This window comes from Cannabis sativa, unplaced genomic scaffold, assembly GCF_029168945.1.
Source record: "Cannabis sativa cultivar Pink pepper isolate KNU-18-1 unplaced genomic scaffold, ASM2916894v1 Contig7, whole genome shotgun sequence".
Taxonomy (NCBI): domain Eukaryota; kingdom Viridiplantae; phylum Streptophyta; class Magnoliopsida; order Rosales; family Cannabaceae; genus Cannabis; species Cannabis sativa.
This window is the reverse complement of record NW_026870043.1, coordinates 3,536,358-3,563,770: the sequence shown is the minus strand read 5'-3', so window position 1 is coordinate 3,563,770 and position 27,413 is coordinate 3,536,358.

Genomic DNA, 27,413 nt, shown 5'->3' with positions numbered 1-27,413 from the left:
GAAACAATGGTGGAAGCTCATAAGATAGAATTGCCTTGACTCTCGCCTAAACGGGACAACGCTGAATTCCAATCTTGATCGAGTAAAAGGTTGCTAGAATGTTTAACATTTTAGACGAGCTGACAACTCTATTCAATGAATGGTAGCTTTGACTCTCGCCTAAACGGGACACTGATATCAGTTTGTTGAAAACCTTAGAAATTATTTAGGATTGTAAGTTTTCGTATTTTCACTTGTCATTCCTACTTGCTATATGTTTATAATTTCTGAATTGTGTATGAATTTATATTGAACCATGTTATTTTCTGTTATTAAGTTGTAGTTTAATTTTGAATCTTCATTGTTGGTCTAACTTGGCTTGTTTATCTAATGAGATAAATCCCTAGTGGATTTTCACCATTAGACATACATAATAGTGTTAGATCTCGAAAGATAAATATTGTATATGCGACTGTTGGGTTTTATGCCCTAAATAAAACTCATTTCAATATAATCAGATTTACTTATTAATATAGATCAGAAATAACATTTAATGTTGCATGGTTCACATGATTTATTTCATGATTATATGTACATAATGTATAAATTCATCTAAAACCCTTTTCACATACTTGATCCTGTTTATTGTGCCGTCAACACATTGGAAAGTAAACATGACTATGTGAATAAAGTTTCCTAGATTTATCAGACATAGGGTTTTACTGATATGATAATCTACAACAGAGTTTACTTGCATTTGGAGAAGTGCTATGTTCTTTCCAGAGCATTGGTTAAAGTAAAGCTCAGGTTGGATGCATTGAGTATGCATCGGAAGGGACCGATATTGAACTTTGACTTAGATTTATTAAACTTACCGTAATATCTATTCAAGTCAATATCGCCTAGTTGATCCTAGATCAAATGTTCTTAATCCTATTATGATTAGGCTCAATCTCGAGAGGCTATTCGTGTTCTTTGATTTGTTAGTTAAGCCTACTTTTAGGTCAGGGTGATACGTACATTTTGGGAACACGGTAGTGCAATTGAGTGGGAGCGTTAGCATAAACATGGAATCTATAGCTTCTATCGGCGAATAGTAAGCAAAGGATGATCTCCTTCGAGCTTGACCAAACGAACATAAATGGTGGAGTACTCATTTCACATAAGCTGAAATATCATTTATACGGGGTCAAGTGTTTTAAGGAATAAATACATTGTAGGGTGTAACGGTAATTTAATCCCTTTACAGTGTAGATCATTCATATAGAGGATCATTGATCACATTAGGATTATAACAATTGATAACTAATGATGTGTCTATATGGTGGAACATATAGAGCATTCTATATACTGAGAGTGCAATTCTAAGTTCTATGCGTGGATTCAACGAAGAATTAATAAGTTAGTGAATTTTAGTGCTAAATTCTTGATCTACTTAGTGGAAGCTCGGTTATATAGACCCATGGTCCCCCCACTAGTTGAGATAATATTGCTTGTAAGACTCATGTAATTGGTTTTGATTAATCAATTATAATTCTCAAATTAGACTATGTCTATTTGTGAATTTTTCACTAAGTAAGGGCAAAATTGTAAAGAAAGAGTTTATAGGGGCATATTTGTTAATTATGATACTTTGTATGGTTCAATTAATAAATATGATAAATGACAATATTATTTAATAATTATTTATAGTTATTAAATAGTTAGAATTGGCATTTAAATGGTTGAATTAGAAAATTGGCGTTTTTGAGAAAATCAGATGCAGAAAAGATAAAACTGCAAAATTGCAAAAAGTGAGGCCCAAATCCACTTGTATAGGGCCAGCCACTTTTGTAGGAATTTAAACTGATTTTTTTTCATTATTTTAATGCCAAATAATTCAATCCTAACCCTAGTGGAATGCTATAAATAGATAGTGAAGGCTTCAGGAAAATTACACTTAAATTTTCTATTTTTCCTTCAGAGAAAAACCTGAGCCTTTCTCTCTCCCTATCTTTAGCTGCCACTTCTTCTTTCTCTTCCCTCTTGAATTTCGAAATCCTTAGTGTATGAGTAGTGCCCACACACAGCAAGTGATACCTCAATCATAGTGAGGAAGATCGTGAAGAAAGATCATCAGCAAAGGAGTTTCAGCATCAAAGATTCAGAGAAAGAGATCCAGGTTCAGATATTGATAATGCTCTGCTACAGAAAGGAATCAAGGGCTAGATATCTGAACGGAAGGAGTCATTATGTTCCGCTGCACCCAATGTAAGGTTTCTTAAACTTTATATGTGTTTAATTTATCGTTTTAGAAAGTTCATATTTAGGATGTTAATAAACATACTTGTGAGTAGATCTAAGATCCTGGTAAAATAATTTCCAACAGCGACATCTAGTTGTTCATCAATTGCTGACACCTTAGACTAGTATTTTTACGATATGAAACAAGAAGATTGTATAAATAAGATTACTTTGACTTTCGCTAATCGAAGCATCGTTGGATTCTTATTTTAAACGAAATTATCCTAATTCCTCTTAGCTTATTCATTTCGAATTAGCTTTAAAAACATATCATTGGATGAATGGTCTATAAATCATTTCATGTCATTTTATATGACGCATATGATTATGATCCCGAAATTCTATTCCCAATTGATATAAATCCTCAATCTTAGAAATCTCCTACTTGTATGGGCAAATCTGACTTAGAGTTTGTATTAGTAGTGGTGGTCCAAGAAAGAATTACTCATTATATTTGGTTGAATTTAAGTCTTTGACTTTAATTTTAGAATACAAACAGAAATTTTCTTATATTTCTAATTCCAGATACAATACAGTTACACTTTCTCAAGTGTTTAATATCCATCTTTTATTAATGGATTCAAACTGTATGGAATATGAGTTAGGTATTCTATGACCAAGATCCACTTGCACTATTCTAAGAATTCTTTTATAAACCTATATCATCAAAAGACACTACCACATTTTTTTTAATCTATGGCATTTGTATCTTGTTCATAGTGGATTTGACAAGATCAATCTCTGCAAAGAGTTAATATGCCTATATCCACTGAAAGTAGTTCAACTCATTCGCAGATGGATGTACATTCAGGGGTGGATATAAGTTTTTCGTTGTATTCTTAAAACGATCACTCTAGATTATACCTTATGCAAAGAAATTTGAAATGTTTGAAAAATTTCATTAATTTCTAGCAATGGTTAAAACCATTAAGGTAAGTGGTTAAAGATCTTGTGAACTGATAGGGGTGGAGAAATAGTTAGTAGATATGCAATTCAAAGATCATTAAATTGATTTTTGAATTATATCCAAACTTACCTCCCCAGAAATTTTGAGTTGCATGTTGATGATTAGTTACTAGTCGTTGCCTAATTCCTTCTATGGTAATACAATTTGAAAATGATGTAATGGTTGTATACTTAATGTAAATCATTACTAGATTCATGGATGACCTAATCAAAATCTTAAGAAAAGCTAGAACTGTTAACCATGGTTTCTTAGCTATTCTAAGTGATTAGGGGTGGACCATCCCATTTTCAATAGATAAGAAAGTGTTTGTTCAAACAAATACTACTTTCTAAGATAATGACTAAGTCTGAAAACAAGTAGCAAATAAAGGAGATATTTTTCTTGATTCCAAAAGTGTTCTATCATCTTATATAATATATGATGATCCCACTGCCTCTGTTGTCTTGTCACAACCAAAGAGGTTAATACCATTTAGTTTTCTTCGACATAATTCACGGTACCTTGTCGTAGTGGGAGAGTTTCTAGGAACTCACCTTCTTATGACTTGGGAGACACTAGTGATTAAAATCCATTGTGAGTTTAAACAAGAAATGGATTGTCAAGATAAGAAACTAAGAAGAAAGCCAATAGAACTATGGTTTAATCCATTCACATGGAATAACCTAAAGTTTTCTATTACAAGGACATAAAAGGAAATTTTAGTTAATAAGTCTATTCTTTGGACTTAACAAAACTTCCTGGTCCTAGTATTATAGGTTTGAGTTTATCTAAACCTATGGCTTGTGGTATACCTGGTAATTACTTACTCCAATGCAAGCAACTTACTTTAGTAAGATGCTGAAGCATTTTCTTTCTAATGGCAATCTATAGAAGCTTCACAACTTCTTAGACATAGATTTTATTTATCTAAGGAAAAGTCTCAACTATTCCAGAAAAGATAACGCCATGAAAGAATTTCTTATATCAACAGTGAGAGGTCTTAGATATGCTTTTGTATGCCTTAGACCAGACACCTGCTGTTGAGTGGGAGTAATGAGTAGGTATCAGATTAATTCAGGAGAAGAACATTGGAAGACAATCAAGTAAATCTTAAGATTAAGAAGAGGAACTATATGTTAGTCTATAAGGGTGTGTTTAAAACTCTTAGACTACACCATATCAGATTTCAAAATTTGCCGCAGTGCTAGAAAATCTTTCTGATAAGATGGTGGTTACTCTAGGGGTGGAATAGTAATTTTGGAGAAGTGTAAAAACCTATCTGAAGTCTCTAGATCTACCAGAGAGGGACTGAATGTTAAAGCTGCAGGAAAGGTACTTATTCAGTCTAAGGAAAGTTCTATACATCTTTGGCACCATTCCAATTTGCCTTAAACTACTAATGTTAATTTCCTGATTAGCCAAAAGTAGTTGCCAAAGGTATAGAATCCAGTAACCCAAGAGAGTAGACATATAGAGAGGAATTTCACATTATCAATGATTTTGTGATTAAAGGAAGAGTAATGGTGGAGAAAAGGTTGTGGTTAATTCAACCTTTCAGATCCTATTACGAGGAGTTTACTACTTCTACACTTGATTTGTGTATCAAGGTGTTGAGATTATTTGAAACGCACTTTTTGTTTTATATTAGTGCAAGTGGGAGTTTGTTGGGTTTTATGCCCTAAATAAAACTCATTTCAATATAATCAGATTTACTTATTAATATAGATCAGAAATAACATTTAATGTTGCATGGTTCACATGGTTTATTTCATGATTATATGTACATAATGTATGAATTCATCTGAAACCCTTTTCACATACTTGATCCTGTTTATTGTGCCGTCAACACATTGGAAAGTAAACATGACTATGTGAATAAAGTTTCCTAGATTTATCAGACATAGGGTTTTACTGATATGATAATCTACAACAGAGTTTACTTGCATTTGGAGAAGTGCTATGTTCTTTCCAGAGCATTGGTTAAAGTAAAGCTCAGGTTGGGTGCATGGAGTATGCATCGGAAGGGACCGATATTGAACTTTGACTTAGATTTATTAAACTTACCGTAATATCTATTCAAGTCAATATCGCCTAGTTGATCCTAAATCAAATGATCTTAATCCTGATATGATTAGGCTCAATCTTGAAAGGCTATTCGTGTTCTTTGATTTGTTAGTTAAGCCTACTTTTAGGTCAGGGCGAAACGTACATTTTGGGAACACGGTAGTGGAATTGAGTGGGAGTGCTATCATAAACATGGAATCTATAGCTTCTATCTGGCGAATAGTAAGCAAAGGATGATCTCCTTCGAGCTTGACCAAACGAACATAAATGGTGGAGTACTCATTTCACATAAGCTGAAATATCATTTATACGGGGTCAAGTGTTTTAAGGAATAAATACATTGTAGGGTGTAATGGTAATTTAATCCCTTTACAGTGTAGATCATTCATATAGAGTATCAGTGATTACATTAGGATTATAAGAATGGATAACTAATGATGTGTCTATATGGTGGAACATATAGAGCATTCTATATACTGAGAGTGCAATTCTAAGTTCTATGCGTGGATTCAACGAAGAATTAATAAGTTAGTGAATTTTAGTGCTAAATTCTTGATCTACTTATTGGAAGCTCGGTTATATAGACCCATGGTCCCCGCACTAGTTGAGATAATATTGCTTGTAAGACTCATGTAATTGGTTTTGATTAATCAATTATATTTCTCAAATTAGACTATGTCTATTTGTGAATTTTTCACTAAGTAAGGGCGAAATTGTAAAGAAAGAGTTTTTGGGGCATATTTGTTAATTATGATACTTTGTATGGTTCAATTAATAAATATGATAAATGACAATATTATTTAATAATTATTTATAGTTATTAAATAGTTAGAATTGGCATTTAAATGGTTGAATTAGAAAATTGGCGTTTTTGAGAAAATCAGATGCAGAAAAGATAAAACTGCAAAATTACAAAAAGTGAGGCCCAAATCCACATGTATAGGGCCGGCCACTTTTTTAGGGTTTTCCCTCTGATATTTTCATTATTTTAAGGCCAAATAATTCAAACCTAACCCTAGTGGAATGCTATAAATAGATAGTGAAGGCTTCAGGAAAATTACACTTTTCTTTTGACACTTCTGAATCAGAAAAAACTGAGCCTTCTCTCTCCCTATATGGCTGACCACTCCCTCTCTTCTTTTCTTCTTCAATATTTCGAAATCCTTAGTGTATGAGTAGTGCCCACACACAGCAAGTGATACCTCAATCATAGTGAGGAAGATCCTGAAGAAAGACTTTCGGCAAGAAGGAGGTTTCTGCATCAAAGATTCAGAGAAAGAGATCCAGGTTTAGATATTGATAATGCTCTGCTACAGAAAGGAATCAAGGGCTAGATATCTGAACGGAAGGAGTCATATTATTCCGCTGCACCCAATGTAAGGTTTCCTAAACTTTATATGTGTTTATTTCATCGTTTTAGAAAGTTCATATTTAGGGTGTTAATAAACATACTTGTGAGGAGATCTAAGATCCTGGTAAAATAATTCCAATAAATATCACATCATCAGAGAGTATGTGGCAAAAGGGGATGAACTGGTGGAGAAAGTGGACACTGAGGACAACCTAGCTCATCCTTTCACCAAAGTTTTGGCAGGAACTGCATTTGAAAAGCACCGCATGAATTTATGACTAATTGAAATGTACTTATTGTTTTATATTAGTGCAAGTGGGAGTTTATTGGGCTTTGTGCCCTAAATAAAACTCTCTTTCAATGTAATATCTATCATTTAATTATCAATAAAGAGACAGAAGTATTTTCATCACTTATTTGATGTGTTATTTGGTTCATCTTATCATTTATATTTTTATTTGATTTATAAATTCATCCAAACGCTTATCACAGTTATATTCAATTTTATTGTGTTGTCAGAACAGTGGAAAGTAATCAAGATTGTATGATTAAATATATATTCCTAGATTTATCAGTACACAGGGTTTAACTAATATCATAATCTACAACATATATTACTTGCACCTTGCATAAGTGTTATGTCCTTTCCAGGGCATTGGTTAAAGTAAAGCTTGGGCTGGATGTATGGAGTTTGCATCGGAAGGGACCGATATTGAACTTTGATTAGATATAAAAAATTTACTGTAATATCTATTCAATTCAATATCACCTAGTTGGTCCTAGATCAAATGATCTTAATATTGACATGGTTAGGTTTGATCTCAAGAGTATTATTCATGTTCTTTGATTTGTTAGTTAAGCCTACTTTTTGGTCAGTGTGACACGTACATTTTGGGAACATGGTACTGCAATTGAGTGGAATTGCTAATCATAGATATGGAATCTATAGCTTCTATCTGGACATAGAAGTGAAATGATGATTTCCTTCGAGCTTCGCTAAACATAGATAAATGGTTGAGTACTCATTTCAGTGATTATGTTAGTTCGCTGAAATATCATTTATAGGTGGCTAAGTGTTTTAAGGATAAAATACATTGAAGGGTGCAACGGTAAATTAATCCCTATAAATGTTTATAGCGTATCTATAACGTGGAACATATAGAGCGTTCTATATAACTGAGAGTGCAGTTCCAAGTTCTATGGTGGATGCAATGAGGAATAATTAAGTTAGTGAGTTTACTTGGTAAATTCTAGATCTACTTATAGGAAGCTCAGATACATAGGCCCATGGTCCCCATACTAGTTGAGACAATACTACTTGTAAAACTCAGTTGATTGATTTTATTTAATCAATTGTAATTTTAACACTAGACTATGTCTAGTTTATGAATCTTCACTAAGCTAGGGCTTAATTGTGAAGATAAGAGATTCTATTGTTTATTTGTTAATTAAGAGACTTTGTTAAGTCTAATTAATAAATATATTAAATGGCAACATTATTTAATAATTAATTTTAGTTATTAAATAATTAGAATATGCATTTAAATGGTTAAATTAGAAAAATTTCATTTTTGAGAAAATAAGATGGAAAATTTAAAAAAATGAAAAAATTGCAAAGTGGGGCCCAAGATCAATCCATGGCCGGCAACTCCATACCAATTTACCATTTAATTTTTTTCATTATTTTAATGCCAAATTGCAAAGTGTGTAAGGCATTGAAGAATTGAGTTTCAAGAGAAGGAGATTCGGGCTCAGATCTTGGCGATACTCTGCTACAAAATGGAAACAAGGGTTAGAGTCCTGAGCGGAAGGAGACATTAGATTGCGCTGCAACCACTGTAAGGTTCCTAAAACTTTATATGTGTTTATTTCATATCGTTTTAGAAGTTCATGTTTAGGATGTTAATAACCTACTTGTAGTAAATATAGATCTTGGTAAAATAATTCTAACAACTGGCCTCAGAGCCATGGTAATTGATTTATTTTCAAGAAATTTGGACTTAAAACGATATATGTGTGATTTGGATGGTTTCATGTTGATCTATGTGTTTTTTACGATTTTTTGATATTTGTGAATTTTTTACGAAAAATAATTGGATTTTCGTTCTGGACTTATTTTTGTTGGATAGTTTTAAAAGAATTAAGCAATTTACTTTTTTACAGATCTTAATTTCGATTTTATTTGAATTAGTTATGATTTTTTGAAGTTTTGAAAAAAGATAGGGGTGGTGTCGCCCCATACGCCCGTGGATCCGAGTAATCACTCGGTCACGTGCGCTTCAAACACGAGGTTGTTCGACTTTTTTCGGTCTGAAGCCTCGGTTTTGTCTGAAATCAGGGGCTCCGCCCGCAGATGAGGCTGCATACCATCCGCATCAAATCTAATTTTTTCAATTTTCTTCAATTTTTCATGCTTTTTCATGGAATTAATTTTGAATTTTTTGTGTAATTTTATATTTACATTTTTATTGTTCATATTTCAAATCTAATTATCAGAATTATATTAATTTGTTTAAAAAATTAATTTAAAATGTTAGTGATATTTGAAGCTTGAAAATAGGTAAAAATCTAATTTGTTGCTTAATTAATTATCTTATTTTTTAAAATTTGATTATTATATCTTATTTTTAAAATTTAAGGTTGTATATTTATATTTTTTTTTAATAAAATGACCTTATTTGAAATTTAAAATATGGTTATTTTAATCATGAAATTTTAAATTGAAGTAAGATATTTTGCTAACTTTTAAATTTATTATTTTTTTATTTAAATTAAATTGTAAAATGAGAATAATTATATTAAATTATCATTTTATTTTATTGAATATTTAGTTTTCTAAATAACATGAAATTTGAAAAGTTGTTAGCATTTTTTTTGGAAAAGATATTTAGGTTAGTTGAAACCTAATTTTTCAAATTTATAGGCTTAATTTTAATGCAAGAAACATCATCAGGGTGAATGTCGGGCCAAGACTTGTTTCCAGTGTTGCATGGTGGGCCACTTCATCAGAGATTGTTCTCAGGCCAAGAAGGAGGAGCCTAAGAAGAATACTACTCAGAACGCGGGACAACTTTTTACCATGACTTAGGCTGACGCAGATGCTAGTCCGTCAGTGGTGACAGGTCAGTTATCTGTAAATGGTTGTTCTTATTCTGCATTGTTTGACTCAAGAGCTACTCATTCCTACGTGTCGAGTAGAGTAATTGAAAATTTCCATAAACCATGTGATATATATGGTTCGGGGTTTGGTACCCTGCTACCTTCGGGAGACCTTATAGTATCAACTAGGTGGATTCGATCCTTGTCTTTGTGGATTGACGGTTGTGAATTATTCGCGAATCTAATAGAATTGCAACTGTCTGATTTTGATATAATCCTGGGAATGGATTATCTGTCCAAGTATGGGGCAACGATCGACTGCGAACGGAAGATGGTGGTGTTTGAGCCCGATAGTGCTAACCCAGCAGTGTTTGTGGGTAAAGTTCAGGGGACACGTATACCAGGAATAACAATTTTAGAAGCTAAGGATCTAATGAGCAGAGGTTGTCTGGGATTCATAGTCACTGTAGTGGATACCAGCCAACTTGTGACATCTTGACCTGAGAATACAAGACTGGTACGCGAGTCCCTTGACGTCTTTCCAGAAGATTTACAGGGATCGCCACCTACCCGAGAGATTGAATTTGTAATTGAGTTGGTTCCAGGAGCGGAACCAGTATCAAAAGCACTGTATCGAATGGCTCCAGCGGAATTGAAAGAACTAAAGATACAATTCCAAGAGTTATTGAATTTGGGATTCATTAGGCCAAGCTACTCTCCTTGGGGTGCTCCGGTGTTGTTTGTAAAGAAGAAAGATGGGTCTCTACGAATGTGTATTAATTACAAAGAGTTGAATAAGCTTACCATTAAGAACAATTATCCTTTACCTCGAATTGATTATCTTTTTTATCAACTAAAATGGAAGACAGTCTTCTCCAAGATGGATCTTCGCTCAGGCTATCATCAACTGAGAATTCGAGAGGAAGATGTCCTGAAAACTGCTTTTCGTACTCGGTATGGATATTACGAATTTCTAGTGATGTCTTTTGGAGTCACCAATGCCCCGGCAGCATTCATGGATCTTATGAATCGGGTATTCAAGGATTACCTTGATAGATGTGTCATCGTGTTTATTGATTACATCTTTGTTTATTCGGAATCGGAAGAGGAATATGAGTTACATCTTAGATCTGTATTGCAACGGTTGCGAGACCACAAGCTGTATGCTAAATTCAAAAAGTGTGAATTCTGGTTATCTCGTGTCTCTTTCATGGGGCACATAGTAGATAAAGATGGGATAATGGTGCATCCGGCCAAGATTGAAGCTGTTAAGGATGGGCCAACACCAAAATTGGCTACTGAAGTCAGAAGATTTTTGGGCTTAGCTGGGTATTATCGTCGATTTGTTGAGGGTTTCTCAAAGATTACTGTACCCTTAATAGAGTTGACCCAAAAGAACTTGAAGTTTGTCTAGATTGATCGGTGTGAGAAAAGTTTTTTGGAGTTAAAGCAACGCCTGATTACCGCTCCAGTACTAACTCTTCCTTCAGATCAGGAAAAGTTTGTTGTTTATTGTGATGCCTCAAGAGAAGGTCTCGACTGTGTTCTTATGCAAGCTGAAAAGGTAATAGCCTATGCTTCTCGACAGTTAAAGCAGTACGAGCAGAGGTACCCTACTCACGACTTAGAACTCGCGCTAGTAGTATTTGCGCTAAAGAGTTGGCGACATTACTTATATGGCGAGAAATGTGAGATATACATTGATCATAAAAGTTTGAAATACTTCTTTACCCAGAGAGACTTGAACATGAGACAGAGATGCTGGCTGGAGTTGGTGAAGGATTATGATTGTGAGATCCTTGATCACCCTGGTAAGGCCAACGTTGTTGCCGATGCCTTGAGTAGAAAAGGGCAGAGTCAGATAAGTACTATGAAACAAATCTCCCAGCAGCTAGTAAATGAAATGACTCGAGCTAAAATTGAGCTAGTTGTGGGGCAGTTGGCTAATAATACCCTACAATCTACTCTTTTAGAGCGAATCAGAGAAGCACAATTGCAAGATCCAGAGCTAGTGAAATCCCGAGATAAAGTTTTAGCTTGGAAAACTAGTGACTTTACAATGGATGAAACGGGAATTTACGATTTATGAATCGTGTTTGTGTGCCTATGGATGATGGTATTAAAAGAGAGATTATGAATGAGTCTCATACGACTCCTTACTCAATTCATCTAGGGTCAAAAAAGATGTATCAAGACCTGAAGGCCATGTTCTAGTGGCCAGGCATGAAGAATGACATCGCTGAGTATGTTGCTAAGTGTCTTACCTGTCAGCAAGTGAAAGCTGAACATCAGAGGCTTGCAGGGTTGCTGCAGTCATTGAATATTCCAGATTGGAAATGTGAATACATTGCTATGGACTTTGTGGTAGGCTTGCTGATAACCACGAGATAGTTCGAATCTGTATGGGTCATAGTGGACAGGTTCACAAAGTCAATGCACTTTTTGGCTGTTCGAACGAACTTCTCCATTTATCAGTATGCTGAGTTATATGTTAGAGAAAATGCTCGTCTTCATGGTGTCCCAAAGTCCATTGTTTTGGATAGAGATTTGAAATTCACATCAAGAATTTAGGAGAGTCTGCATCGAGCTATGGGACCTCAGTTAAAGTTTAGCACTGCATTTCATCCTCAGACAGATGGACAATCTGAGAGGACTATTCAAATCTTAGAAGACATGCTACGGGGCATGTGTGCTTGACTTTGAACGATCATGGGTAAAGTACCTTCCCCTGATTGAGTTTTCGTACAATAACAGCAATCAGGCAACAATCGGGATGGCCTCTTATGAGCTTTTATATGGAAGGAAATGTAGATCACCTATTCACTGGGATGAAGTGAGTGAAAGAAAGTTCTTGTGTCCCGAGGCAGTTCAGAGAACAAGTGAAGTAGTTGATAAAATCAGAGTGCGAATGCTCGCGGCTCAAAGCAGACAAAAGAGTTATGCTGATCCAAAGCAACGAGACATTGATTTTTAGATCAGAGACATGGTATTTCTCTGAGTATCGCCTATGAAAGGCATCAAGCGCTTTGGTTAAAAAAGAAAACTTAGCCCGAGGTTCATTGGACCTTTTGAAATCCTTGAGAGGATACGGCAAGTAGCGTACAGGTTTGCTATGCCCCCATGGCGTGTACATGATGTGTTCCATGTTTCAATGCTTCAGTGGTATGTCTCTGATTCTTCCCATATCCTGGGTTATGAAACATTGGAACTGCAACCAAATTTATCATATGAGGAACAACCGGTGCAAATACTTGACAGGAGGGAGAAAGTCTTGACAAACAAGACGATTGCACTGGTGAAAGTGTTATGGAGGAACAGTAAAGTAGAAGAGGCAACCTGGGAACTCGAGACAGATATGCAGCAGAAATATCCAGAGTTGTTTAGGTAAATTTTGGGACGAAATTTCTATAAGGAGGGGGTAATTGTAATACCCTGGAATTAAGAAAATGGAGTAGCGAAACCCTAACTAGTTAATTTAGTATTATTGTGGAATTATATTATTATATAATTTATGATATGTGAATTAATATGAGATATGACATGTTAAGACACCGTAGGTGAGCCAGGGGCATTATAGTAATTTTGACCCGAGAAGGGTAAAATAGTGAAATTAATTTATTTACGTGCTTATGGACTATATTATTATATAGTATGCTTGTGTTGTCCTTTTTCAGGTGTGTTCTGACAAGTTGGCGCGGTATAGTCACCACTGGGTATTTCGGGCCGAATTGAGTTCGTGGCCAAAATACAATTTTGGGTTTAATTAATGGTATTTTATTTATGTGGGAATAATCAAAAAATTAATTGAGTTTATTTGTCTGTGCAAGTGACTGTTTTACCCTTGAAGTGCTTATGTGGGTGTTTTATGGTCTTAAGGGAAATTGTGTAATTTAGTCATTTTGGAGTAAGGTTCGTAAAAGGGATTTTAAGCAAAAGTAAGATTTAATTTTCTGAATTTTTTCTCAGCCCTTTGGCTGAACCCCCTTTCTTCTCAAAAACTCCATCTAACTCTTGATTTTGGGTTATGCTTGCTTGAATTCAAGCTTGGGGTTTGTGGCTTTTGTGATTGAGATTGAAAGAGTCATTTTTGCATTTTAAAAAGAAAAAATTCTTGGCTTTTTCCTCTGCCCTAGCTGAACCCCCTCTCCCTCTTATCTTCATATTTTTATTTTGCTAAGTGTTGGAAAATTCATCTTGAAAGCTTCGATTCTTTGTGGGTTTTGTGCTTAGCTTTGTTTGGAGCTTGAGGTAGTTCTTAACCCCTTTTATTTTTTGATTTTTCTTGATGAAATTTATTTTTCAAAATCATGAAAATAGTGTATGATGTTTTTGGTTTGCTTGTGGGGAGAATCAATATTAATCTTGAGAAATTTGGGTGTTAATTGCTTGGTTTTGTAATGGATTATGTTGGTTGGGTTCTAGATGAGCTTTTAGGGTAATTTTCATGTTTGAATTCAGGTCTTGTTTGATGTGTTGTTTCAGGAAAAAAATTAAGTTTGAAGCTTGCTTGAAGTTCAAGTTCTTGATTAGGAACTTATGATGAATTTTGCTCTAGGTTTGGAGCTTTGATTTCATGTTGTTGAATCTAAATTTCTATGCATTTGGACTGAAATTTTAAGCTTAATAATTTGTGGTTTAAGTTCCTTTTGTGGTTGTTTAATTGTATAAGAGGTTATGTTGGATTGAAGAATGTTTGGGTTGAAATGGATGAGTTTAGGGGGCTGAAATTCTCTGTTAAATGCTAATTTTTATGTTGCTGGCTTTTGGTGTTGTTGGAGAGTGAATTAGGTGTAATTCCTCTCTAATTACTTGGTTTATGCTAGGTGAAAGTTTAGTATGCTTGTGGATTGAGATAGCATGAAAATTGGTATTTTTGGATGCATTTTTATGGCTGAAAACTGGGTTTCCTAGGTCTTTAACCCAGTAGCCGTGGCCATTTTATGGTAGCATGTTGTGTTTTTTTTTGGGTTTTGGTTTTGGTCATAACTTTCTACTCGCGACTCTGTTTGGGATGTTCATTATATCATTGGAAAGCTCTTTCCAAGCTCTATGTGAATATCTAAAATTTAAATGCCAATTTTATAATTTGTGGAAATGAATTTAGGATTACCGGCACTTGGTCAGGAGCAGTGATTTGGGGAAGTGCTAAACAAACCGCAATTTCAGACTCTACCATGGAGGCAGAATACATAGCTGCCGCTGAGGCTCCTAAAGAACTTGCCTAGCTTAGAAAGTTCTTCAGTGGACTCGGTGTTGTTCCTGGAATGGAAAAACCACTTGTTTTGCTTTGTGATAACACTAGAGCCATAGCCAACAGTAAAGAGCCTCGTAGGCACAAGAGAAGCAAACACATAGAAAGGAAATATCACATCATCAGAGAGTATGTGGCAAGAGGGGATGTACTGGTGGAGAAAGTGGACACTGAGGACAACCTAGCTGGTCCATTCACCAATGTTTTGGCAGGAACTGCATTTGAAAAGCACCGACTGAATTTAGGATGAATTGAAATGTAATGATTGTTTTATATTAGTGCAAGTGGGAGTTTGTTGGGCTTTGTGCCCTAAATAAAACTCTATTTCAATGTAATATCTACCATTTAATTATCAATAAAGAGACAGAATTATTTTCATCACTTATTTAATGTGTCATTTTGTTCATGTTATCATTTATATGTTTATTAGAATTATAAATTCATCCAAACCCTTATCAAATTTATATTCTTGCTTATTGTTTCGTCAGCATAGTGGAAAGTAATCAAGATTGTGTGATTAAATATATATTCCTAGATTTATTAGTACACAGGGTTTACCTGATATGGTAATCTACAACATAGTTTACTTGCACCTTGTATAAGTGTTATGTCCTTTCCAGGGCATTGGTTAAAGTAAAGCTTGGGTTGGATGTATGGAGTACGCTTCGGAAGGGACCTATATTGAACTTGGATTAGATAGGATAAATCTACCGTAATATCTATTCAATTCAATATCACCTAGTTGATCCTAGATCAAATGATCTTAATCCTGACATGGTTAGGTTCGATCTCAAGAGTATTATTCAGGTTCTTTGATTTGTTAGTTAAGCCTACTTTTTGGTCATGGTGATACGTACATTTTGGGAACATGGTAGTGCAATTGAGTGGGATCGCTAATCATAGATAAGGAATCTATAGCTACTATCTGGACATAGAAGTGAAATGACGATTTCCATCGAGCTTGGCTAAACAGAGATAAATGATTGAGTGCTCATTTTAGTGATTATGTTAGTTCACTGAAATATCATATATGTAACACCCTAACGAGCATAGGCGTATTACGTGATTTTTAAACAAACTGTGCAGCTCGTTGCTAATCAACGAGGTTTATGGAAATTGTGATTAATTAAAATTTTTGCTTTTTAATTAAACTTATAAAATATTTATACAAAAATACTTAGGATCCCGATTACAAAACACTTTACAAGAGTTTACTGACTAAACAAAATACTTGTCGCCTAGCGACTAATTACAAAAAGCATCGTTGTCCCAAGGATCGTACGCTCCAGGCCTAACCGCCCCAACATGTACAATCTTCACCGGCTCGCTCTCACGGTCCTTCAGCTTTAGCCTTGCCTTTACCTACACATAAACATAGCACTGTGAGTCGACAAACTCAGTAAGAAAAGCATAAATCATAAACATACATAAATCCCGGGTTATTATTAGACGCCCATACCCCTGACCATAACCCTAACTGTCGTGTCCCACACGATACTGAGTGTTGAACGTTCAAAAGATGGTACTATTGACAAGTAACAAGCTATACTCAGTACACTGGTCCTGCTAGTCATACTCTAGCCCGTACCGATGTGTTACAATATCAGCCAATACTCGGTTCAATGGTCATACTCCAGCTGCTAGTCATACTCTAGCCTAACCGATGTGATACGGTCACATAGCACTGTACTACCAACCCTAGTATCAACCTATACTCGGTATACTGGTCATACTCCAGTTGCTAGTCATACTCTAGCCTACCCGATGTGATATGGTCGGATGGTACGAAGCCAACATACATATCTAATGTAATCTAACAGGCTTCCTAACATGCACGCTAAACATGTAATACATATGCATACTGTTATACTAATCTTACCTCAATTCTGAATTTAGGTGTGTTGGTCAACCTGACTGGAACGAACTACACGGCAGTTTACAGGCTCCTAAACCATAACAATCACAACACAAATAAGTGATACGCTAAATCTCTTCCCGGGGACTTAAACTAGAAACTTAAAGTTTCCCTATCGATAAAAAACATGGCAATACCCCAAATAACATAAAAACTAGAAAATCTAGGGTTCCTGAAAATTTCCCAACCGGCAGACCGGTTGCCCAACCGGAATTCCGGTTCTGGAAAATCCTGAACCCCATCCGGAATTCCGGATGCACAACCGGAATTCCTGTTTCTCACAGGAAACTTTCAAAAATTCATACTTTGCTCAAATCAATTCCAAACCATACCAAAACTTCCAGACCTGTTCTAAATACCCCTAAGAACAAATCTAAAGCAACAAAACCAAGCTTCAATCACAGAAGCTCAATTCACCATTGGAGGTTCAAGATTGAGTTCAAAAACTCAAAACTTAACTAATCCTCCAAACAGCCACTAAATCATGCATAACTCAACATATTCCAACATCATTTAACACTAGAAAACACTACTCAACCATAGCAGCAACCACAGCAACGAAAATCAAGAATTTGCTTTGAAAACCATAGATTTTGTACTAAAAATTCACAAACTTAAACAAGGGTAACAAGCATGCATTACAACCTATCTAATCCATTCAATTCAAGCATTTTAAACATAGAAACAACAACAACAACTAACAACAGCAACAACATCAAAAACCATACATGCATTACTCATTTTTTCATAATTTTCAACAAACTTAAAGAGGAAATGATTAGAAGCTAACCTAGCTTGATTAGAACACCAAAAAGAGTTGAAATCACAAGGAAAAATCCAAGAACCCTTGCTGCACAATGAGGCCGAAAGAGAGAGAGAGAGGCTAGAGAGAAAATGGTTGATTTTTTTCTTTTTCTAATTTTTTGTAACTTTTGAAAATAAAATAAAATAAGCATAAATCCCTTATACTCAGCCAACATAAAATCAATTAACATTTAAATTTCCAATTTCTAAGTCCACTAAAGGACAAAACATAAATGGGGCAAAATGACCATTTTGCCCCTTCACACTAAAATAACATAAAGAGCACTAAAGGGGTATTTTGGGGAAATTCTAAATTCCCGGCCAAACCCGACATCCCCAAAGTCTAATAAACCGTCCCACAATACTAACATACTATGTTGTGATTTTACTGAGCCAAACACCGAGTTCCATGTTACCGGGCACAAAAAATACAAACTTATGAAAATCACTTTATGACATAAAATGCATTTCAGAATTCAATAATAACAGTATAAATAATTATTTAAATATCTATAAATAATTTTCCTTAATTAAACATAAATAACTGCTATCTGAAACGTATTTTCTCAACGTAGAGACATGGAATATGTTGTGAACTGCTGATAAAGCTGGAGGCAATGCTAACCGGTATGCCACTTGACCTATCTTCTCGAGAATCTAGAAAGGTCCCGTAAATCTAGGGCATAACTGTTGGAAATTATTTTACCAGGATCTTAGATCTACTCACAAGTATGTTGATTAACACCCTAAATATGAACTTTCTAAAACGATGAAATAAACACATATAAAGTTTAGGAAACCTTACATTGGGTGCAGCGGAATAATATGACTCCTTCCGTTCAGATATCTAGCCCTTGATTCCCTTCTGTAGCAGAGCAATATCAATATCTGAACCTGGATCTCTTTCTCTGAATCTTTGATGCTGAAACTCCTTCTTGCTGAAAGTCTTTCTTCACGATCTTCCTCACTATGATTGAGGTATCACTTGCTGTGTGTGGGCACTACTCATACACTAAGTATTTCGAAATCTCAATGAGGAAGAGAGAGAGAGTGGGTTCAACCAAAGATAGGGAGAGAGAAGGCTCAGGTTTTTCTCTTAAGGAAAAATAGAAAATTTAAGTGTAATTTTCCTGAAGCCTTCACTATCTATTTATAGCATTCCACTAGGGTTAGGTTTGAATTATTTGGCATTAAAATAATAAAAATATCAGTATAAATTGCCTACAAAAGTGGCTGGCCATGCTTAGTTGATTTGGGCCTCACTTTTTGCAATTTTGCAGTTTTACCTTTTCTGCATCTGATTTTCTCAAAAACACCAATTTTCTAATTCAACCATTTAAATGCCAATTTTAACTATTGAATAACTATAAATAATTATTAAATAATATTGTCATTTATCATATTTATTAATTGAACCATACAAAGTATCATAATTAACAAATATGCCCCTAAAACTCTTTCTTTACAATTTCGCCCTTACTTAGTGAAAAATTCACAAATAGACATAGTCTAATTTGAGAATTATAATTGATTAATCAAAACCAATTATATGAGTCTTACAAGCAATATTATCTCAACTAGTGCGGGGACCATGGGTCTATAAAACCGGGCTTCCAATAAGTAGATCAAGAATTTATTACTAAAATTCACTAACTTATTAATTCTTCGTTGAATCCACGCATAGAACTTAGAATTGCACTCTCAGTTATATAGAATGCTCTATATGTTCCACCATATAGATACATCATTAGTTATCCATTGTTATAATCCTAATTTGATCAATGATCCTCTATATGAATGATCTACACTGTAAAGGGATTAAATTACCGTTACACCCTACAATGTATTTATTCCTTAAAACACTTGACCCCGTATAAATGATATTTCAGCTTATGTGAAATGAGTACTCCACCATTTATGTTCGTTTGGTCAAGCTCGAAGGAGATCATCCTTTGCTTACTATTCACCAGATAGAAGCTATAGATTCCATGTTTATGATAGCGCTCCCACTCAATTGCACTACCGTGTTCCCAAAATGCACGTATCACCCTGACCTAAAAGTAGGCTTAACTAACAAATCAAAGAACACGAATAGCCTTTCAAGATTGAGCCTAATCATATCAGGATTAAGATCATTTGATCTAGGATCAACTAGGCGATATTGACTTGAATAGATATTACGGTAAGTTTAATAAATCTAAGTCAAAGTTCAATATCTGTCCCTTCCGATGCATACTCCATGCATCCAACCTGAGCTTTACTTTAACCAATGTTCTGGAAAGAACATAGCACTTCTCCAAATCCAAGTAAACTCTTTTGTAGATTATCATATCAGTAAAACCCTATGTTTGATAAATCTAGGAAACTTTATTCACATAGTCATGTTTACTTTCCAATGTGTTGACGGCACAATAAACAGGATCAAGTATGTGACAAGGGTTTCAGATAAATTTATACATTATGTACATATAATCATGAAATAAATCATGTGAACCATGCAACATTAAATGTTATTTCTGATCTATATTAATAAGTAAATCTGATTATATTGAAATGAGTTTTATTTAGGGCATAAAACCCAACAAACTCCCACTTGCACTAATATAAAACAAAAAGTGTGTTTCAAATAATCTCAACACCTCGATATACAAATCAAGTGTAGTAGTAGTAAACTCCTCGTAATAGGATCTGAAAGGTTGAATTAACCACAACCTTTTCTCCACCATTACTCTTCCTTAATCACAAAATTATCGATAATGTGAAATTCCTCTCTATATGTCTACTCTCTTGGGATACTGGATTCTATACTTTTGGCAACTACTTTTGGTTAATCAGGAAATTAACACTAGTAGTTTAGGCAATTTGGAATGGTGCTAAAAATGTATAGAACTTTCCTTAGACTGAATAAGTACCTTTCCTGTAACTTTAACATTCAGTCCCTTCCTGGTAGACCTAGAGAGTTTAGATAGGTTTTTACACTTCTCCAAAATCACTATTCCACCCCCAGAGTAACCACCATCTTATCAGAAAGATTTTCTAGCACAAAGGCAAATTTCGAAATCTGATGTGGTGTAGTCTAAGAGTTTTAAACACACCCTTATTGACTAACATATAGTTCCTCTTCTTAATATTAAGATTTACTTGATTGTCTTCCAATGTTCTTCTCCTGGATTAATCTGATACCTACTCATTACTCCCACTCAACAGTAGGTGTCTGGTCTAAGGCATACTAAAGCATATCTGAGACCTCTCACTGTTGATATAAGAAATTCTTTCATGGCTTTATCTTTTCTGGAATAGTTGAGCCTTTTCCTTAGATAAATAAAATATATGCCTAAGAAGTTGTGAAGCTTCTATAGATTGCCATTAGAAAGAAAATGCTTCAGCATCTTACTAAAGTAAGTTGCTTGCATTAGAGTAAGTAATTACCAGGTATACCACAAGCCATAGGGTTAGATTAACTCAAACCTATAATACTAGGAACAGGAAGTTTTGTTAAGTCCATAGAATAGACATGTTAACTAAAATTTCCTTTTATGTCCTTGTAATAGAAAACTTTAGGTTATTCCATGTGAATGGATTAAACCATAGTTCTATTGGCTTTTCTTCTTAGTTTCTTATCTTGACAATCCATTACTTGTTTAAACTCACAATGGATTTTATTCACTAGTGTCTCTCAAGTCATGAGAAGGTGAGTTCCTAGAAACTCTCCCACTACGACAAGGTACCGTGAATTATGTCTAAGAAAACTAAATGGTATTAACCTCTTTGGTTGTGACAAGACAACAGAGGCAGTGGGATCATCATATGTCAAATAAGATGATAGAATACTTTTGGAATCAAGAATTAATATCTCCTTTATTTGCTACTTGATTTTCAGACTTAGTCATTTTCTTAGAAAGTAGTATTTGTTTGAACAAACACTTTCTTATCTATTGACAATGGGATGGTCCACCCCTAATCACTTAGAATAGCTAACAAACCATGGTTAACAGTTCTAGCTTTTCTTAAGATTTTGATTAGGTCATCCATGAATCTAGTAATGATTTACATTATGTATACAACCATTACATCATTCTGAAATTGTATTACCATAGAAGGATTTAGGGAACGACTAGTAACTAATCATCAACATGCAACTCGAAAAATTATATTCAATCTATGCTTCAAACTCATAATCAAGCTTATAACAACTTCAGAAACAAGAATCTAACTCATGCAAACACCAGAGCCACCAAAATCAATTTAATGATCTTTGAACTGCATATCTACTAACTATTTCTCCACCCCTATCAGTTCGCAAGATCTTTAACCACTTACCTTGATGGTTTTAACCATTGCTAGAAATTTATGAAATTTTTCAAACATTTCAAATTTCTTTGCATAAGGTATAATCTAGAGTTACGTTTTAGGAATACAACAAAAAACTCATATCCACCCTTGAATGTACATCCATCTGCGAATGAGATGAACTACTTTCTGTGGATATAGGCATATTAACTCTTTGTAGAGATTGATCTTGTTAAATCCACTATGAACAAGATACAAACGCCATAGATTAAAAAAAATGTGGTAGTTTCTTTTGATGACTTAGGTTTAGTTACATGAAAGAATTCTTAGAATAGTGCAAGTGGATCCTGGTCACAGAATACCCAACTCATATTCCATACACTTTGAATCCATTAATAGAAGATGGATATTAAACACGTGAAAATGTAACTGTATTGTATCCTGGAATTAGAAATATAAGAAAATTTCTGTTTGGAATCTAAAATTAAAGTCGAAGACTTGAATTTATACCAAATATTATGAGTAATTCTATCTTGGACCACCACTACTAATTTAATTCTAAGTCTGATTTGCCCATACAAGTAGGAGATTTCTATGATTGAGGATTTATATCAATTGGGAATAGAATTTCGGGATTATAATCATATGCGTCATTTAATTTCTTAAGAGAAAATATAATGACATGAAATGATTTATAGACAATTCATCCAATGATATATTATTGAGTTAATTCGAAATGAATAAGCTAAGAGGAATTAGGATAATTTCGTTTATAAATAAGAATCCAACGATGCTTCGATTAGCGAAAGACAAAGTAATCTCATTTATGTAATCTTCTTGTTTCATATTGTAAAAATACTAGTCTAAGGTGTCATCAATTGATGAACAACTAGATGTCGCATATACAATATTTATCTTTCGAGATCTAACACTATTACGTATGTCTAATGGTGAAAATCCACTAGGGATTTATTTCACTAGATAAACAAACATGTTAGACAAACAATGAAGATTGAAAATTAAACTACAAGTTAATAACAGAAAATAACATGGTTCAATATAAATTCATACACAATTCAGAAATTATTAAACATATAGCAAGTAGGAATGACAAGTGAAAATACTAAAACATACAATCCTAAATAATTTCCAAGGTTTTCAACAAACTGATACAGTGTCCCGGTAGGCGAGAGTCAAACTATCATTTATTGAATAGAGTTGTCAGCTCATCTAAAATAGAAACCATTCTAGCAACCTTTTATTCGATCAAAATAAGAATCCAACGTTGTCCCGGTAGGCGAGAGTCAAGGTTACTCTCATTTTATGAGCTTCCACCATTGTTTCATGTTTTATGAGTTTATCTCTAAGTAGTCACCGTAGTGGAGAGTCTAAATAGAGACGAAAACTCACAAAAGACTTATCAAATGAAATCTTACGGTGTTAAATGCGTTCAACGAATAACCATCCATAGGGGGACGAAGTCTAGCGTCTCGAGGTTATATTGAAAACATTTAACTATTGTAAGACCAACAATGGAGATCGAATATCTTAATAATAATAAAGCTCATTATTTAAAGTGAGTTGTATTTTCTTTGATTCTCTTTATTTATTTTATTTATTTTAAATATATATTTATTTAAAATTTCCAATTTAGAATGAAAAATTCTAAATATAAATTTTAATTTAATATTTATAAATTTTACTTAGATGGATATGAAAATAACATGAATTATTTCCATCTTAGTAATAATTTCCAATAAATATTTAGAAAAATATTCAATTTAAGTTGTTACAAAATTAATTTAAATTAATTTACAACTCAAATTTAATTTTCTATAAATATATATTGCATTTCGAAAAATTAAAGTATTCTAGGACACAATTTTTAAAAATGCATGTTAAAATAAAAAATTATTCCTGAAAAAATTATTCTAATTTAATGTTGGCCCAAAATTAATTAATAAAATTAATTTACACCAAAAAATATAATTTTCCTATTTAATTAAATATATAAGAAAAATTTCAAATATTTAAGTATGATGATGAAAATCAACTTAAATATTAATTTTCTATTTAATTAGATACACTAGAAAAATACTTCAAGCAAAAATATAATCTATCTAGATTTTCCTTTGACTAATTAATTCAATTTCTAATAATATACTTTAATTCAATTTATTTTAATTAATCATTAAATGAAAAAATTATTGATTTAAGTTGGTCCAAAATTAAAATAAATAATTTACAACTTTAATCTATTTTTCAAATAAAATTCGAAATTCCAGCATTTAAGAAATGTAATTTTAAAATTTGATTAATAAAATAAAGAAAAAATTATATTTTGAAAATTATTTAAATTTAGTTGAAAAAATAAATTTCAACTAAAAATAATTTTCTATTTAATTAAGTGTCATGAAAAAGATATATTTAAGTATGATGATGAGAATCAACTTAGATATTTAATTTTCAAGTTAATTAAATTCAAGAAATAAATAATTAAGTGTAGAGAAGGCTTAATTATTAATCTCTAGTTTAATACTAGAAAAAATATACTTAAAATAAATTGTACCAAAATTAATTATATAAATAATTAATTTCACAATGTATAATATTTTCCTTTTAAATATTAGAAATAATAAGTAGTCTAGAAATAACTATCTAAAAAATATCTTATTTGACTAAGTACCTTTTCCACAAAATTTGAAAAAATATCTAATTTAGGTTGTATTAGAAAAAATCTAGAACCTAAATATTTTTCAAATTTAAATTTAATTAAATATAAAAAATTAAGTTGTAACCACTTAATTTGAAAATATTCTACTTTAAGTTAATATTCGAAAAGATATTAACTTAAAAAATATCTAAAATATTCCATTTTAAGTTAATATTTGAAAAGATATTAACTTAAAAAATATCTAAAGAATCTTAATAACCAATGCCTAAAATTCCTCAACTTAATTTTGAAATTTTAAATCCAAAAGATATTCAGATTTAAGTTGGTTAGTTGAAGATAACTAAATATCAACTTAAATAGGAATATTTAATGAAAAAATTTAAATTAAGCTTCGAAAAGAATCTAGATGGTTATAATTCTATATTTAATTAAATACAAGAAAATACATATAGTTTAGCTTAGAATAAAAAATTCTTTAAACTATAATTTTCTTAAATTAATTTCAAAATAAATGAAATTAATTATGTTGCTAATCAATTTTATTAGGTTAAACTAGTTTAATTAACCTAGTACATTTATTCAAATCAGGCAAATGGGGCTTCACAATTGGGGTGGTTCATGTGAGGGGGTGCTGGGTTCAGTATGTCGTACCCACTACTATGGCTCCCAACTCTCACACAAGTCCCAAAAGAGAGGAATTTAACCTTAAAATGAACAACTGTTATTAATTGAATAGGCCCAAAAACTAAAAGGGCCTAAATAAAATCTATCAAGAACTATGATAATTTATTTAGCAACAATAACCTATATGCATCTATAATGAAATTAAACATATAGGCTCACCCAAGCACACTTTGGATGGGTCGTATCATGTTGCTAGGTCATACACAGATGAAAGAAGATTGTAAATATACCTGTTACAAATTATTTACTTGACCAAGGGAGCCATCAGATCATTAGATCTGGCAAAAAGTAACTATGGCTATTTGCAATCAAGTAATAATAGGTTTTGAAAACTTACACACAAGTTAAAACACATGCTCCTACAACAAGGTTAGCTGGATAGTTGGATGTATGATTTATTTAATTTTAAATCAAATAATTAATTTCGAAATAATTAATTAATTAAAAAAAAATTCGAAAATTTAAAAAAAAAAATTTGAAATAAAAAATTTCGAAATTAAATTTAAAATTAAAACTACAATTTTGAAAAATTAGGTTTCAACCAACCTAAATATCATTTCAAAATTTGCTAACTACTTTTAAAATGTAAATGTTATTTTATAAATGAAAATTAAATAAAAAATTAGAAAAGATTAATGAATATCTTTTTCAGATTTTAAATGTAATTTAAATAAATAAAATAACAAAATTTAAAAGTTAGCAAAATATCTTACATCTTTTTAAAATTACATGATTATAGTTATATTATTTTAAATTTAAATAAGGTCAAATTATTTAAAAAAAAATTAATTTAAAATGTTTTAAATCTGACCTTAAATTTAAAAATAAGATAAGATATAATCAAATTTAAAAATAGGATAGATTATTAAGCAAAAAGGATAGATACTAACTATTTTCAAATTCAAATTACACTAATATCTTGAATTAAATTTAAAAAATATTAAATTAATTCAAAATGATAATAAGAATTGAATTAGGAATAGTAATAGTATAAATACAGAACTACACAAAAAATCGGAAGTTAATTCTATGAAAAAGCATGAAAAAACGAAGAAAAACGAAAAAATTGTGAGCTGTACGGACAGTTTTCGCGATCGCAGGAAAATTTCAGCACAACTCTGATTTTTTCGAATCTTCAAAAAATCATAACTAATTCAAATTAAATCGAAATTGAGTTCAGTAAAAGTAACTTGCTTAATTTTTTCCATACTATCCAATAAAAATAATTCCAGAAATAGATATTCAATTATTTTTAACAAAAATTCACAAACACCAATCAATCATCAAATAACACTCAATACAACATGATACCATCCAAAAATAAACAAACAATCATTTTAAAGTCCAAATTTCTTGCAAGTAAATCAATAACCATGGCTTTGATACCACTTGTTGGAAATTATTTTACCAGGATCTTGGATCTACTCACAAGTATGTTGATTAACACCTTAAATATGAACTTTCTAAAACGATGAAATAAACACATATAAAGTTTAGGAAACCTTACATTGGGTGTAGCGGAATAATATGACTCCTTCCGCTCCGATATCTAGCCCTTGATTCCTTTCTGTAGCAGAGCATTATCAATATCTGAACCTGGATCTCTTTCTCTGAGTCTTTGATGCTGAAACTCCTTCTTGCTGAAAGTCTTTCTTCACGATCTTCCTCACTATGATTGAGGTATCACTTGCTGTGTGTGGGCACTACTCATACACTAAGTATTTCAAAATCTCAATGAGGAAGAGAGAGAGAGTGGGTTCGACCAAAGATAGGGAGAGAGAAGGCTCAGGTTTTTCTCTTAAGGAAAAATAGAAAATTTAAGTGTAATTTTCCTGAAGCCTTCACTATCTATTTATAGCATTCCACTAGGGTTAGGTTTGAATTATTTGGCATTAAAATAATGAAAATATCAGTTTAAATTGCCTACAAAAGTGGCTGGCCATGCTTAGTGGATTTGGGACTCACTTTTTGCAATTTTGCAGTTTTACCTTTTCTGCATCTGATTTTCACAAAAACGCCAATTTTCTAATTCAACCATTTAAATGCCAATTCTAACTATTTAATAACTATAAA